Source organism: Pleuronectes platessa, chromosome 2 (assembly GCF_947347685.1).
Source record: "Pleuronectes platessa chromosome 2, fPlePla1.1, whole genome shotgun sequence".
In the NCBI taxonomy this organism is placed as follows: domain Eukaryota; kingdom Metazoa; phylum Chordata; class Actinopteri; order Pleuronectiformes; family Pleuronectidae; genus Pleuronectes; species Pleuronectes platessa.
The window spans coordinates 4,366,741-4,381,613 of NC_070627.1; the positions used below are offsets into that span (position 1 = coordinate 4,366,741).

Here is a 14,873-nt window from a genome sequence, read left to right on the forward strand (position 1 = left end):
TTTCCCCTCTCCATCTCCTTGGGAGGCTGAGGCTGTCGAACAGCAGCCAGCTCCCTGCACACTTTGAGAAACTCGACACCTGCCAGCTGCCTTCATCAACTCTACCTCCACCTGGAACTGATACCTGCAGTCCACAGAAAGTAGGACCAAGCTGGAGTACAGTTCCATGAGCTAGTTTGACTGGGTTGTCTTTTTAAATGAAGACTGGTCGTGCTGTGGGTGGGGTCGTTCTCCAGGAAACATATGGAACAGATCTGCTGGTTGGCCAGGCCTCGTTCTGCCACGTCTCACAGCCACATGCACGGACAGAAAGCGGTCCTAGCTTCAGCACTTTTACCTCCCTTCACTCTTTTCTTTTACTATTCTCACTCTTCTTCTTTACTCTAGCCATCACCCATCCACGATCTCTCTCTGCCTGCCTCCCGTCCTGCACACACACACAAGTCTTTCAGCTGGTGAAGTGAGTCAGAAGAATAAGCTCATGAACGACCATGAGGACGATTTGAATGTTAAATCAGAGCACATGTTGGTTTTGTCGTCATCTCCTTGAAAGTATGAACTTAACGGCTCTGGGACTGTCCCGTTCCAAACACTTGGAAATATGCAGCCGAGAAGAATGCAGCTTCTTTCCCAGAACAAAACAAAAAGTGTCAGTGTCCATCTCCTGATTCAGCAGCAGGTGACCTGATGGATATTTTACAATATATTTTCATTCTGCATTTATTAAGAGGTGGAGAGATCTTAAAAAATATGGGCTTACCTTTTAGAGCGGTTTCTAGTGTATAACTAATTAAAATTGATAAGTTTCTAGTTATTTGTGTTTATTTGTTTTCTGTTTTACAGCATTGCTTAAATAATTTAATAAAATGCATTACAATTAGGTTTTATGCAGTAACTGCTAAGTAATCAGCGCCGCACATCAAATTTGTCGAAAACCTTCTATGACCTGAATATATAAACACTTATGATCAGTAATCTAAAGTACGGATAATCTCAAGCCTTTATAACATTAGAATATTTGACTTATCACAGTGGAGAGGCCCAGGTGCAGCTTCTGTTTTATTCCTACTGGGAAAATGTCTTCTGTGAAAAAGGTCTTTTAAATTTACTGTGAAACACTAATTCAAAAATTAGTTCAGCTTTCAACCATCACGGCTCATTTACTTAGAATAGAAGAACATTATTTCCCCATATCTGGGATAAGTCGTCGCCATCCTTCATTGTTTGGTCACTTTATTGTTATTATTAGCTACTCTTCATCAGATTCTAATCATGAGTAGCTGTAACGATGCAATATCCCCACATGTCCACTTTAAAGGCCCGAGGAGATAAATCACCTCCCTCTCTGCACTTAGAATATTTTAAATCCAACAACAACAAATTCAGAAGAAGTTTCCAAGCTTCTCTCCTCTCCTCCTTTTTCCTCCTCTTCATCCTCCCTTTGCCCAATAAACATTTTTTTCTCACTGTGGACACTCACTCACTCACTCACTCACTCCAACTGTATGCAGCACTTTATCTGTCACACACCACATACCAACATCAGAGGCAGTTTAGAGTCAGCGTTTTGCTCAAGGACACTTTGGAAGGAGAACTGGAGGAGCCAGGGATCAAACCAACGACCTTCTGGTTTGTGAACGTGCTGTATCTCCTGAGCCACAGCTGCCCACATGGTTCTCATCTCAATCATATGGCTGTCGAAAGAATGATGTTGTCCATGGACTGCACATAAAGATGGATGACAAGCCAGCTCTCCAATTATGAATGTGAATCCTCTTGATCGCCCCCTGGTGGCTGGCTGCAGTAGTTAAAAAAACCAACCTCAACTTTATTCACACCACATGGGCCAAATTAAAAAGTGAAAGCACATTTCAAATACAATTTTGGTTTTTCATATTGTAATTTGTGATGTCAGTTTGTTTTCAAATATATATTTTTACCAGTTCAAAGTTGGATTGTTTAAAACTAGATTAGTTTCAGACTTGCTGTTCACAAAGTTCACAATCCTATCTGCCTTGTCATAATAAATTGACTTGAGCTTTAATTTTAAAAACTTGGCAGCATATTTGAGTTTGTTGAAAAATGAGACTCAATCCTGCTGAGCTCCAGTTCGATGGTAATTAGGTATTTAAGTTTATGAAATATTTTCCATTAAGGAAATGTTGGGAGAAACATTAGGATTTCATGGTTTGCCATTTTTGACATGTTTGTCTTCAGAGTGAATGACCTTGATTATACTGTGATCCTGGAAGAAGCTGGTCAGAGGCCAGCACACGCGGCAGAGGAGGCAGAGGGAGGAACGGAGTTCAGGTTTCTACAGTATAAACGAAGGAGTAAGTGGGCACTGGTAGAGTCATTAGGCAGGAGAGGTCCAGTGCTCCCAGTAGCACCTCTGATTAAGGATCCTGAAGCCTCATCAATCACTTCACAACTTCACTGATGGATTCAAGCCCACTGAAATATCACACTGCTTTTTTTGGTTTATTCTAATTAACTTTCCAATAACAACAATGTCAGCATCTCCTTCTTAAAAATGATGTTGCACCAATTAAAACACTTACTGGTCCACTAGTTCAAAGTGGGAGTGTAACGATTGTGAAACAGAGACTGAACCTGATCACAAATGTCAACAATTAAAGGCGATGGAACCCATGAAGCCCCAACCCTCTTATTTTTCATTTCAGAATTAAGACAGTAGTACATCTAAATAATGAAATGATAACTTTAATATAAGCTTCCCCTCAAGAAAGCTACAGGTGAGTCCTTTCTCTGCAGAGGACAAATAAATGCAGCTCCTACAACACAACCTATGATGGTATATATTGTTTGGTTAGTGACCGTTGGTTGTACAGTACCTTTCACAATGCATTGTGGGATACAATGAGTCCACTACAGAACAGTAAACTCATTATATAGTGAGCAGAGAATGATTTTGGACAATTCATGACACAAGTAGAACTTCTAAAGGACTTCCACAATGAGCTGGCCTAATAATAAAAAAAAACTGTTTCTCATCGAAGGCCCCAAAGACAACATGGAAAATAATTAAGTTATTTTGTCATTAAGATGAAGTAAAATGATGTAATCCTGACCACAGTCATAAAGACCCTCACAAGGATGAAAGAGCTTCACTGCCAACAAACCCAAATATCTAGTGAGGCAGCGGCTGCCCAGACGTCTGTGGACACTTTCACAGAAGAATCAAACACTTCAAGGTGCCAACACCACAGAAAGAAAAAAACCCTCTCTAAAGTTGGAGAAAAATTGGACACTTAGTCTGTCAGCTCTCATTCAACACACACTCACTGTCCCAAAACACACACACACAGTCACACACACACACAGTCACACAACTGAAACATACACCAGCAGCTCATCCAGAGCAGCGCCAGGGCTAAATGAGGCCAGTGGAATTAAAATGTTTAGAGGCGACGACTGAAAGGCCTGTTTGTTCATGGGAGAGAATCCCAGCACTGGTGCTTTCTCCAGAGAAAAGACTGACATGAAAAATGAGCAATGGGGACAACGCGCCAACTGCTGTCTGGCTCTGAAGTGGAAAAACCTGGCCGATGAAGAATGTGTGTGAGTGTAAGTGTGTAAGTGTGTAAGTGTGTATGTGTGTGTGTGTGTGAGGGGGAAAGGGGGGGTGGAGATGTAATTGAAAGCATCAAATAGTCAAATAAAAAGTTAAGGAATAAAAACATCTTAAAAATCAGTAGCTACTCAAGTTGTTACCAAACTTGAGTTTTAACACTGAACCCAATGAATCCTTCACCTAGTAAAAACTATTCAAACCAACTAACAATTATTATCAATTTGAAATATGCATAATGTATATTAATAAGTTCCAAGGACAGAAACCAGGAATCTGTTCGTTTCACAACACCTGTGTTCCTCCTGATTCATCATTCAGGTAAAGGTGAAATAAAGAGAAACTGAAATGAACTAAAAGAAACGAACTAACATGATACGGTACATGTTTGTCTACAATTATTAATTATTAAATAAAGAAGAAATTATTTGCATATAGAAATAGCCTGGATCCGCAATGACACAATCACACATTATGGATTCAGCAACATTAACTGTGTAATTCTAAACTGAAAAGTTTCCTTTACAAGCAACAACTGATAAGTACGATGGATGAGTTGTGATTTTCAATTAATCGTTAAATATGCAATGCAGAGTTAATCTGACCACCATCTTGATTTTTGTGCACCTTGTGGTATATAATGCTTTGCTTTTGAAACAATGGGGCAGTATTGAAATTAAATGTTTGCCAACTCCCAAGAAGAAGAAGAAGAATAAGGTATAAACAGTCTATGGGTAAAACATGTGTGGTGCACAGGTGTGGTGGTTAGACTGTGAGATAAGATGCTTCTATACAGACAAACAGGAGAAACAAGCAAAACCAAAGATGACGACATACATCTAAAAAAGTAATTTGTGGAACGTTAAAGTGTTTCAAAAAAATGAAACTAACGGCAAATGTTTGAAAGAGTGTGTGTACATGTGTGTGGCCTGTATGTCTATGCGTGCATGTACTTGTGTCCATTTCAAATAATATTTACTTTACTTTACTTTTTTAGTTCAAATAATTAGTTTGACCAATATATTAGCTGCCTATGAGCCTATGTACATCTTGTTTGTGACTCTTGTTTAATAAAACACAACACAGGAAAAAAAGATGGTTGTCGTGATTCACAGTGCTGACATCCTCAGTTGCTTCAGAAACAAGTGTAGTTCAAAATGAATGGGTTCATTTTAGGCTTCATGAACCACTCAGCCAAACGCTAACGGGTTTATGCTGCACTTCCTCGGGTCCTCAGAAACTCCCAGAGAGAGTTTGTCAAGAAAATGAAAGAAAAGACACATTTCTGGAGTCATGGCTCCTTCGTGGGACAGGAAGGAATTCACAGTTTGCAAGAGTTATCTTTCTTTTCAGAGAATTACTGACATTTCTGCACTACACTGCCTGAACACCTGAGAGACAGGTATCCTGCAGCATTATTAAAAGCACTAAAGCAGAGAGGAGGGTAGAAATAAAAAGACAGGCAGAGCAGTCCAAAGACAGACGTCGTCATAGTCAGAGTCGCAGACGCTGTTATTTTAGCCAGTAGCGATCTCCTAAAGCCAGAGCTTTTGAAGAGCAGTCCAATAAAAAGAGATTTTATCCAGATGGAGTCTACTGCTGCGGAGACGGCCGTGCACTCCACATCACAATTAGCACGGAGGGAAACATTCACGACCACAATGTCCCATTAAACAGACATAATTACATTAACATGGAACTTCCCAGAATTCCCCTGCATGCACACACACATGAAAAATGCATTGGCTTTAACCACAAACAATAATATAGACGAACTGTAAATGTAGTAGGGAGAAGACGGAGTGAGCTACTGTCCTGCTGGATGATTATGATTCATCCACTGAAAGAATGAAAACAGTTTCACTGGCCAATACAACAATGCACCTCAGTCTGCATCGATAGATTTCCAAGAGATAATTAAAGTAATTGAATAATTGATTTAGCGATCTACTTTATTATTGCAAACTACAGTGTGTTCAATTCTCCTAATAGGCGACAGAAAGAAAATTGGCAACTACTAAATAATTAATTTCGACATAAGTTTTCAGTCAAAATGCCAAAAACAGTCTTTTATTTGAACTTTGAAACTGTGAGGACTGAATTATGTCTCATGTGCTTTCAGGTGCTAATGATAATGTAACTTCTTTAACAGTGTTGTGATCCTGTGACTTTCAAAATAAAAGCCTCCTCCATCTATCTGCTGTCATCAGGGAACAGAGAACCTCGATACCATACCGCCCCAAAGGAAACCAGTCAATAAATAACACTGTCCATTGGTCCCATTATGCTTTGTCCACGCATCTGTCCCTAACAGATTTTTAATTAGTCCCATAAACTGCTTAATGTCAACAAGAACGAATTGATTCCAGGTGGTAAAGAACTCAACACTGCACAGAATGAAGACCACAAACTACACACAGTATTTGTAACGTGTTTAATAACAACTAATTTGCATTCAGACATGCACACCAGATAATCTCCAGAAATGATATCCGCAGGGCTCGTATGTGAGAATGCAAATGTGGGACTGGATTGATTGGTGGAGGATTTTCCTTCAGCCCCAGTGTTTGATCTCATCCCTTTATTTCACATGGGAGAGCAGGAAAAAAAAAACTTATAAACATAATTCAATTCTGAATCATTTTCTGCAGCCTGGAAACACATGTTGACTCCCAGCTCCATCTGTTTCTATCTCTCAGCAGGATGAACACAACACAAAGAGCCTTTATCATCCAACTGATGAAGACGTTAAACACTGGGCTGTGAAATGAGACCTGAGGGCCAATGAATCACGGTCACTAAAATAACCAAGGGCTCGATTGTGAACCCCTGACATTTAATATCTGAACTGGTTCAGATTCAACGTGAATCACTTCGGAGCTAACGGTAAATTGTCCTTCAGCTTCTCACTGGGAGAGGGGAAAAAAACCCACTGGGATAACAACTCCAGTATTCATCAGAGAACCGAGAACAACTCTACAGTACCACCGCAAACTGGAACCCAGTCAGCCAATAATACTCTCCATATGTCTCATACTGGTTGAGTCCAAACCGTCTTGTCTCGGTTGACAGTTTAATCAGCGCTGGTTTCTTTGAGTCCAGTACCAACAGAGACCATCATGAAGACACCAACACTGCCAACCACACAAAGATCCAAGACAGAAGAACGACTGGATCAGAGGGAACTAAAGAACTTGTTCTATTCACCAGGATCTCGGTTTTTACACCTTTTTAACTTGAGCTTGTGTTTGTTTGCGACTGCACCAAGTCCATGCGTTTTTGAGATACTTCCCAGGCTGTTGATCAACGTCATTAAATTACTCATTCATAAAACTAGAATTGGAATTCGCCAAGGCCCAACAGTCCCCTTAAATTAAAACGAGTCACATTACGATGCTCAGCTACACATTGGTGTCAGATAAAGGGTTTCTAGAGCTACTGGTTATCATTCAGTGGCTGATTCATTTTAATTCACTCTGTTAATCAACAGTTCCAGGTAGGAGTTGGTAGATCTATGTGATGGGAGATTTTATGTTTGTTGATGTATATTTCTTGACTTAGTAAACAAACCCTCTAAGGACCAAGCTGCAGACCACCACAGCAGATGGAAGACGCCATTTATTCATCATGTCTCACCTCCGTTGTGTGTTTGACCCACATGAGAACCAGAAAACATTTACTTACATTTGACATTATTATATATTTGACTGCTCTTACCATTTCCAAAGAACTCAAGAGTAGTTTGGGTTATTGAAAGTTCTTTCAACTTTCGTCAAGGACAATCTAACAAGTACAAGAGAAGTATGAGAGCTTGTTTATCCAGCTAAACTCAACTCAAACACTCCAGAGGACGCTCATAAACACAGAGGTGGTAAAAGATGCTTACATGCATTTATCCTACAACCCATCCATGAAGTTCAATAGATGCTGATACCAATGATAGTTTATTCCAACTTATCCTGGCCTCCTTTATATCACAAAGGAGTGGTGTCATTTTCCAAATCTTATTTCCCATTTCATTTGAAGTTCAGTACTACAGACCCGGCCACCCGTCCCCAGTGGAACTTAGTGGGAGCCCCTTCTTCTGGGCTCCTGAGGCTTAAGTAAAGAGCTGATAGTAAACCTCAAGCTGGGATAACAACTACCAGGCTCGGGGAACTGTGAACTGGCTCTTTACAGTAAACAGTAAAGTTCGTTAATATCCGGTTCAACGGCTTCGGACATTTGTGTTCACACATACAGCTCCATCAGGTGAAAGCCACCTCCCTCTGGGTAACAACGGGCAGCTTCACTTATTTGTACAGAAAGGTCGAGACAGAGGTGTGGCGACTCACCATGACATCACCAATATGTTTGTGAACTGTCGTTTTAAGTTTTACATTTTGTCCCCGGCCATCTTGGTTTTTGATACCATAAATAACTATATTAGGAGAAGTGGGGGGATGGACCCTGACTGGAATGCTGACTCTCTTCAACAGAAAATAGTCTGTCCGAAAAAAAACATGAGATTTATTGCTTGGAGCCTTTTTTGGATTCTAAATATAAAAAAGGTTAAATTGCTTAACAGGTCTGACGATAAAAAAAGTGTGTGCGTGAACACTTTTGAAAGAGCAACAGCCAATGAGGAGACTTCCTGGTGTTATCTCAAACTCAGACTCAACTCAGTCACCGGCCTTCAGGGATGTTGAGCTGGACTTTGCCCAGTTCATCCAAAAAACAAGAGAAATCTGTTTCTACCCTCGGACTTCAGGGCCTCCCTGTTTAAAAAGAGCAATCCTTTTGACACAAAATATTTTGGGACTGAGGAATGAAGTGAAACACAAAACACAATTCAACTCCAAATGTGGATTTGCCACACTCTAGCCTGAGAAAGCTGATATATCTATTGTATTGGGGAGATAACTGAAAGCGCCTCACTCCAGGCCTGAATGATCAATTCCTGCACCTACTATAGTTTCATTCTAACAGCAGTTTATCAGCCGTCCTACACAGAACAATTGTAGCATGACAGATTCATATGTGAAGCAGCATCCCTCATATATCCGGTCTTCCTCCCTAACCCAACATCTGCTCTGCATCTGGCTCTGACAACAGACACATCCTGAAGACACAGCAGTTTCTAGTAGATGCTCGACGGTCATTTTCAACACAGCATTACAGTGATAGAACACATCAGCTAAACAGGTCATCAAAGCAATGAGTTGTATAACACGATCCTTCATTTTGCTTCAAGAATACATTTGAGTGGAATTAACAAGCTGCATTCAAACTGAATAGTTCTTTACCTTGTAAAATGACTATAAGATGATAATGAGTATAGAATCAGGTGGAAATGGGCCTTAAGTTACAGGCAATGGAACATTATGTGTGTTAAGGAGAAGGAATAAAGTCCAAAATACGACAAAAGAAAGTAAATTTTCCTTGGAAACAAAACAATTGCCAACAAATTCAGTGTTAATAAAGATATTATGTGGAAAAGATATTTTAAATGTCACTGAAAAAAATACCCTGCGCTCAGGGGAAAGGGGTTACGGATATAATAAGTCTATTGTTATTAAAACCAAAGTGGTGGTCTCCTTGTGGAGGCTCCATTTGTTCTGTTTTAACCATCAGGTCGTCCTCAGATCCGCTGGGACTGGATTCCACGGCTGGAAGCCAGTATGTGAACCCAGACTCAGCATAAGGGAAATGACTCAAACCTACAGTAAATAGGGAGACAGAATACTTCTCCTGCACATAGGTATACTTAGAAATGGAAAAAGATACAGCTTCAGTAACACAGACCTCGAAACTAATATAATTTAACATTGTTAAAGAGGAAACGTGACTGTGGGAGCAACTCATGCATCTCGCTAACCATAATCCTAACCCCATCGTGCTGCACTGTCCCAGCAAATTACCTGTAGTAGCATTTAGATGGCAGTATTTGAGGAAGTTGAGGTGGATGGAAAGACGATAGCTGTGTCCCCATTAAGGGGCCACCTCCTTTAGAGGACGTGGAGCATGCATGTGGAGGACAAACCGAAATGAGACGTCTGGTCTATGGAGGATTTCGAATTTGTTTCACCACCTTGTCCTGCTCTTACTTTGGCATTGTTAGCTACTTTAAGCTTCAGCACTTATTACAGCCCAGACACCCGGATAGGCAGCTCGTGGCCGTTAAACCCAGGAAGGAACCTTCGTAACTCAGGAATGGAAGGACACATTAATCTACCACATTTGAAGGAGCCCTTGAAATGGGACATCGCCCTGATGCAGTTGCTTCCTGTTTTAAAATGGCCGGTTTATTTCTATAACTGACGATATAGGATCATCTAAACTTAACCATTTATGGGCCTGAATCTAACCAATATTATAACGATATATAAAAGGGTTTTACTGTTTAAAATGTTAAGTGATTAAGGGCAACCTTTAGAGGCCTGCTAAAATACAAGCTCTTCTTATAGCTTTGATTTGGTCATCACCAGAACACATCCGGCTATTCCTCTTTCTTCACCAGCTATTCTTTAACTTCGCCTGGTGCTGGTTGGGTGGTTAACACTGGATTTATCAGAGCTTGATGTATAGAAACCGCTGCCTGTTTATGAGAGAATGAATCATTCAGTACATGTAAGCTGTTAGAGGCTAAAAAGCTGTGTGATCATTATCTTCAGGTCTGATTCCTCTCCTAGCTTCACATGGAGCCTAATACGTTAACTTATACTTGTACTTTAAACCATCTAATAAAAAATGTAAAGAAACATTCAACATGCATTACATAGAAAGTTTCTGAGCTTCAATAAAAAGACGCACTGTGGGGCCCAAGCTTCCTGGCGGCACCCCAGAGCTGACGGGTGGCTCCGTCACGACCAAAACACAGAGCTCTCAGTCGTGGGCTAATGCATCATGTCAGTTGTCAGCCAGACCCATGCAGACCAACTCAGCCTAATGTTGAAAGCTCTGCAGTCAAATGGGAGTCTGTGTGTGGAGGAAATTCCCCACGTTGTTTGGTCTAGGCTGGCTTCACTCAGCTTCTACATGTCGCCCGTTTACACCTGTCACCCTCAAACCAAGCTCACGTTAACCACAGCAATATATACAATTTTTTGTTTGACTTATCTTCTCTTTCTGCAGTTCTTTATTTGCTTTGTTCTACTGAAATCATATACAGATATAACACTTATAACACCAGATACAAAACCTTTACTAACAGCCATGGATCAAAGCTCTCAATGCATTTAAAGACGTCTAGGTTTAGATTTTTCATCTTTTCAATATCAAAATATTTGCTGGGTTGTTGTGCTCATTTATACATTCACCATCTCATCTACAGTTAGAACTTTTATTTAGCTTCTCAGCTTTTCCTGATCAAATTGCAGCATACGTGAACAAAATGAAGATGCATCAATGTATTGTCCCTGAGCTGCATTTTACACGTTTTTAAAAAGATTCACTCGTGTTCACAAACACACATGGAGCAAGTCAACATGACACATGTAATTTGTGTTTAGTGTGTTGTTGTGGGTGGCTTTCACCATTGGATTCCCCCCCATTTTATTGTGCTGAGGAATACCAGTGAAACCACCCTGACAGCTCAAATCTGGTACAGAAAAGTTGTGACAGTAAAAACATTCTCCAGTTGCTGGCCCTTTTCCCGGAGTTGTAAAAGTTTAAAGGTGTTCATAATTGCTAACACACCTGTAACAGTCCGGTCTCAGGTTCCTTGGATGTTTATATCTGGGCCCCCTTCTTTTTCCTCTCCTCTTGAAGGCTGAAATAGTCACATGTTTTCTATTTAACGGTTTTGCCGTGAAACCTCAGTCTTTGCTCTTTCACTCAGCTTGTTTATGCAGAGAAAGTGTCTCTCGTCCTCTCGTCTCCCCATGTCTAGGGACAACGGCAGAAAAACAGCAAATTCTCAAGAAGTGCTCTGGGGAAGCCCAAAGTCCCACTGATTTGACAAGCAAGGTTGAAATCAACCTGAAAACAGCTGGACTCGAGCAGCTGTTGAAGGCACTGAGTGAACACAGTCCCTTCCATTTTATTCTAAGAATCTCTTGGCCTTTCTGTTTTGGAAACTTCTCCCATGCTTTGCCATTTCCAGTAATCCTGTCATTGATTCATTTCTGGCCGGGTTTTTTCTTGTTTATTATATTAACTGTTATTTATTCATTTGTCATTGCCTGCACAGCACTTCAGAGCCCTTTGAAAAGCAGTAGAGGTCTGATACACATTAAACCATAGCGAATCACTGATTAAAAGAGATGAACAGCCCAGATATGACTTGTCCAAAATGTTCTCCCAATATCTGCAAGGGATCATTGTTGTGATTAAAGTTCATTCAGATCCCTGAGAACCTGTTCAACTTCTCCTACCATCTGCAGAAGCATTTTTATTATATTCAGGTTTATTCTTATTACATTTTAAGAAGTAGCTGATTTATTTGACTCTACCTGTTATTTTACATGTGAACTTCGAACAATGTCTGGACCCAATTCTCGAGACTCTGCCCTTTCACACGTGCAAAACACACAACCCGATTCCGACTGTGTGACACGTGTTCACACCTAGAGGAAATATTTGGCTTTGGCCTGGAAATCGTGTGCAGGGGGCCTGAGTGACATTAACACCTAATATTACATCCAAACTACTCACGTTCCCTGAATCAAAACCACTGAACCTCGTTAGTCTCATGAGGTGGTTATGGGATTTGATGAGGATGCCGCCTGGACACGTTTTTTCTAAAGGATTTTCTTGCCACGCGTTACTGGGAGACTTCAGGTTGAGACCCATAATATGCAGGAGAGACTATTTGACCCATCTGTTCGGGGAACAACCTCGGAGAGCTGCACGATCCAGCTGAGGAAGGGGCATCTAACGGCTTGTCAAGTCCAAAGAAAAATCTATGCAAAGACAGGACAAACCTTAACACAGTTGTTTGCTTATCTGCAAGGTAACAGTATATAAGGCAATCAAATGAATTATATCCATTAGAAACAAATGAAAGGAAGTCAGAAATTCTGAAAGATGAGAAGCATCAGACCTTAGGGACAACATTCCTATTCAAGACTCCATCAGGAAGGAAGCAGCAGACGCTGGAGGGACAGTCCTGTCTTCAGTCTCACATATTCCTCAGTTGGTTAAGACAGAGCTATGTGTGTGAGAAACCCAAATTAAGGCTGCACACACAACATAACCACTTTAAAAAGCAACAGGACACGCATTAAGGCTGAATGTACGGAGAAACACATGCCTACAATTGAACAAGTGTTTATAGATTTACAACTATGAGGGGAATGAGGGCGCACGTAATCTAAACCTGTCCACTTTACTTCATGCTTATAACCACAGTTTAAATCTACTTCCTGGATATTACACACGTAATTTAACATCCAGATGCGTGACAAGTCAAATCCATCACAGGGTGTTAGCAGCTATTGTTTATCTCAACAGTAGTTTCCCAGACCTTAAGAATCCAGAACACTGCATTGAAGCTGTGGTAGAGATTCCCTCATATGGGAATAGATTTACATTTTTCTCACTTTATTACTGGACACTGGGATTAACTCCACGTATCAACATGGCGCCTCTTGCAGTCTAAAACACCAGCAGATCAGTATAGGCAACTAAATGAAAATATAGCCTCACATAACTATGCCACTAGACGAGCAATAGAAGGTAGGTTTAAACTCCCAAGAACTAATACCAATTTTCTTAAACGCACTGTGGGATACAGAGCCATGAAGTCATGGAACCTACTACCAACAGAAATTATTAACGTGAAACGTAAATGTATGTTCAAAAACCAAATAAAGAAACACTTGGGTACAGCATACTTGTGACACTAGATGGTGAGGTACTGTACATAAAGGAATAGTATTCGGTTACATGGTTTGCAGTTTTCGCTTCTATTGAATTGTATATATCAGTGTTTTATATCATGACAAAGGTAATATTGCATAACCACTAAATTTATTTTTGATATTTGTAATATTATATGATCACTATTTGTATGTATATTAACTTTTGATATCTATAATGTAACATATTTATATTTATAATGTAACGTATGTTTTAAATGTTTGATATTGATATTTAATGTTTTTTTTTAAATGTTTGATATCTGTATGTATGTCTTAAATGTGGACCCCACTAAAAGTAGCTCTGTCTTAGGGTAGAGCTAATAGGGATCCTTCTAAATAAACAAATAAACAAATGGTGTTTTGATGCATAATGATATTGTTCAACACGTCCATACCAAAGAAACAACAAGGAGATATCCAAAAGGACCCCTAAATTTAATGAAGTGGCAGTAGGTGAGTCATTGATGGTTTATAGATGGGCAGTAGGTTATCAAGCCGAGTGACGGGTCCTCAGAAAGGGAAGGTGTTCTACACATTTGCTGCCCGTCACAGGTACGTGCACAGCTAGTAGCCAGTCAGATTTACCTTTAGCCTCAGCGTACTCTCAGGTTTCGGCTTTTAAACGTTATCGCGATAAAAAGGCTGAAACACCCGATGAGCCCAAGGTACAAGTGAAGATGATCAATTTTGTTTTAATATAGTTTCAGGCAGATGTCCGCCCACACTGAGTGTAAAGGTTTCATCCAGTTAATGAGGTGTAGAGTGGTTACTCATTGTGGGACTGTCTCCTTATAAATGCTAAGTCTTCACCTTATTATGTCATGATTTTGACGTTTAAAATTGAACTGAACCTTTTATAATAATTCATTATTTTTGCGATGGATTTTTTTTGTGAAGCACTTTGTAACATTGTTTAGATAAGTACCCCCAACAAGTTATCATTATTATTATTATAAAGCAGAAGCTTCTGGCTTTATAACTACCTGCCTTATGTGAACACTAAAAACTTTATGGATATTTCAACGGCACGTCACATTTAATTGTACCGTCATCATTTCAGCAGAGAAACATTGCTTTTTCTGCACAATTCAAATTGTTTGATCATTTGAGAATGGTGTGGGCGCTTAGTGAGATCTACAGTAACCTCAAACATCAGTCACTTTGAGAGGAGTTGTCCGCAAACCAAAGAAAACTCTACTACTGGTCAGAATTGATCACATGAATTAAGCTGCCAAATGTGTTGCCTGACCAACGGCTCAAAGAGAAACAGAACCAGTGAAGAAGGAGAAAAAAAAAACTAATGGAGCTTAATGAAACATAGGTTTGTTATAACGAGCTATTACTGAGCGGTTGGGCAGAGACCACAGAAATTCCTCCTGACAAAACACACTCACACTGTGGTTGTCAACTTTACATTTTTCTGCTTTCTCTGCAGTTTT

General features: G+C 40.0%; 1 protein-coding gene across 2 annotated transcripts in view; it reads right to left on the minus strand.

Moving 5' to 3' along the window:
- Positions 1–14,873, minus strand: part of cenpp (centromere protein P) — a 71,983-nt gene that overhangs the window by 39,124 nt on the left and 17,986 nt on the right. The window lies entirely within an intron of this gene.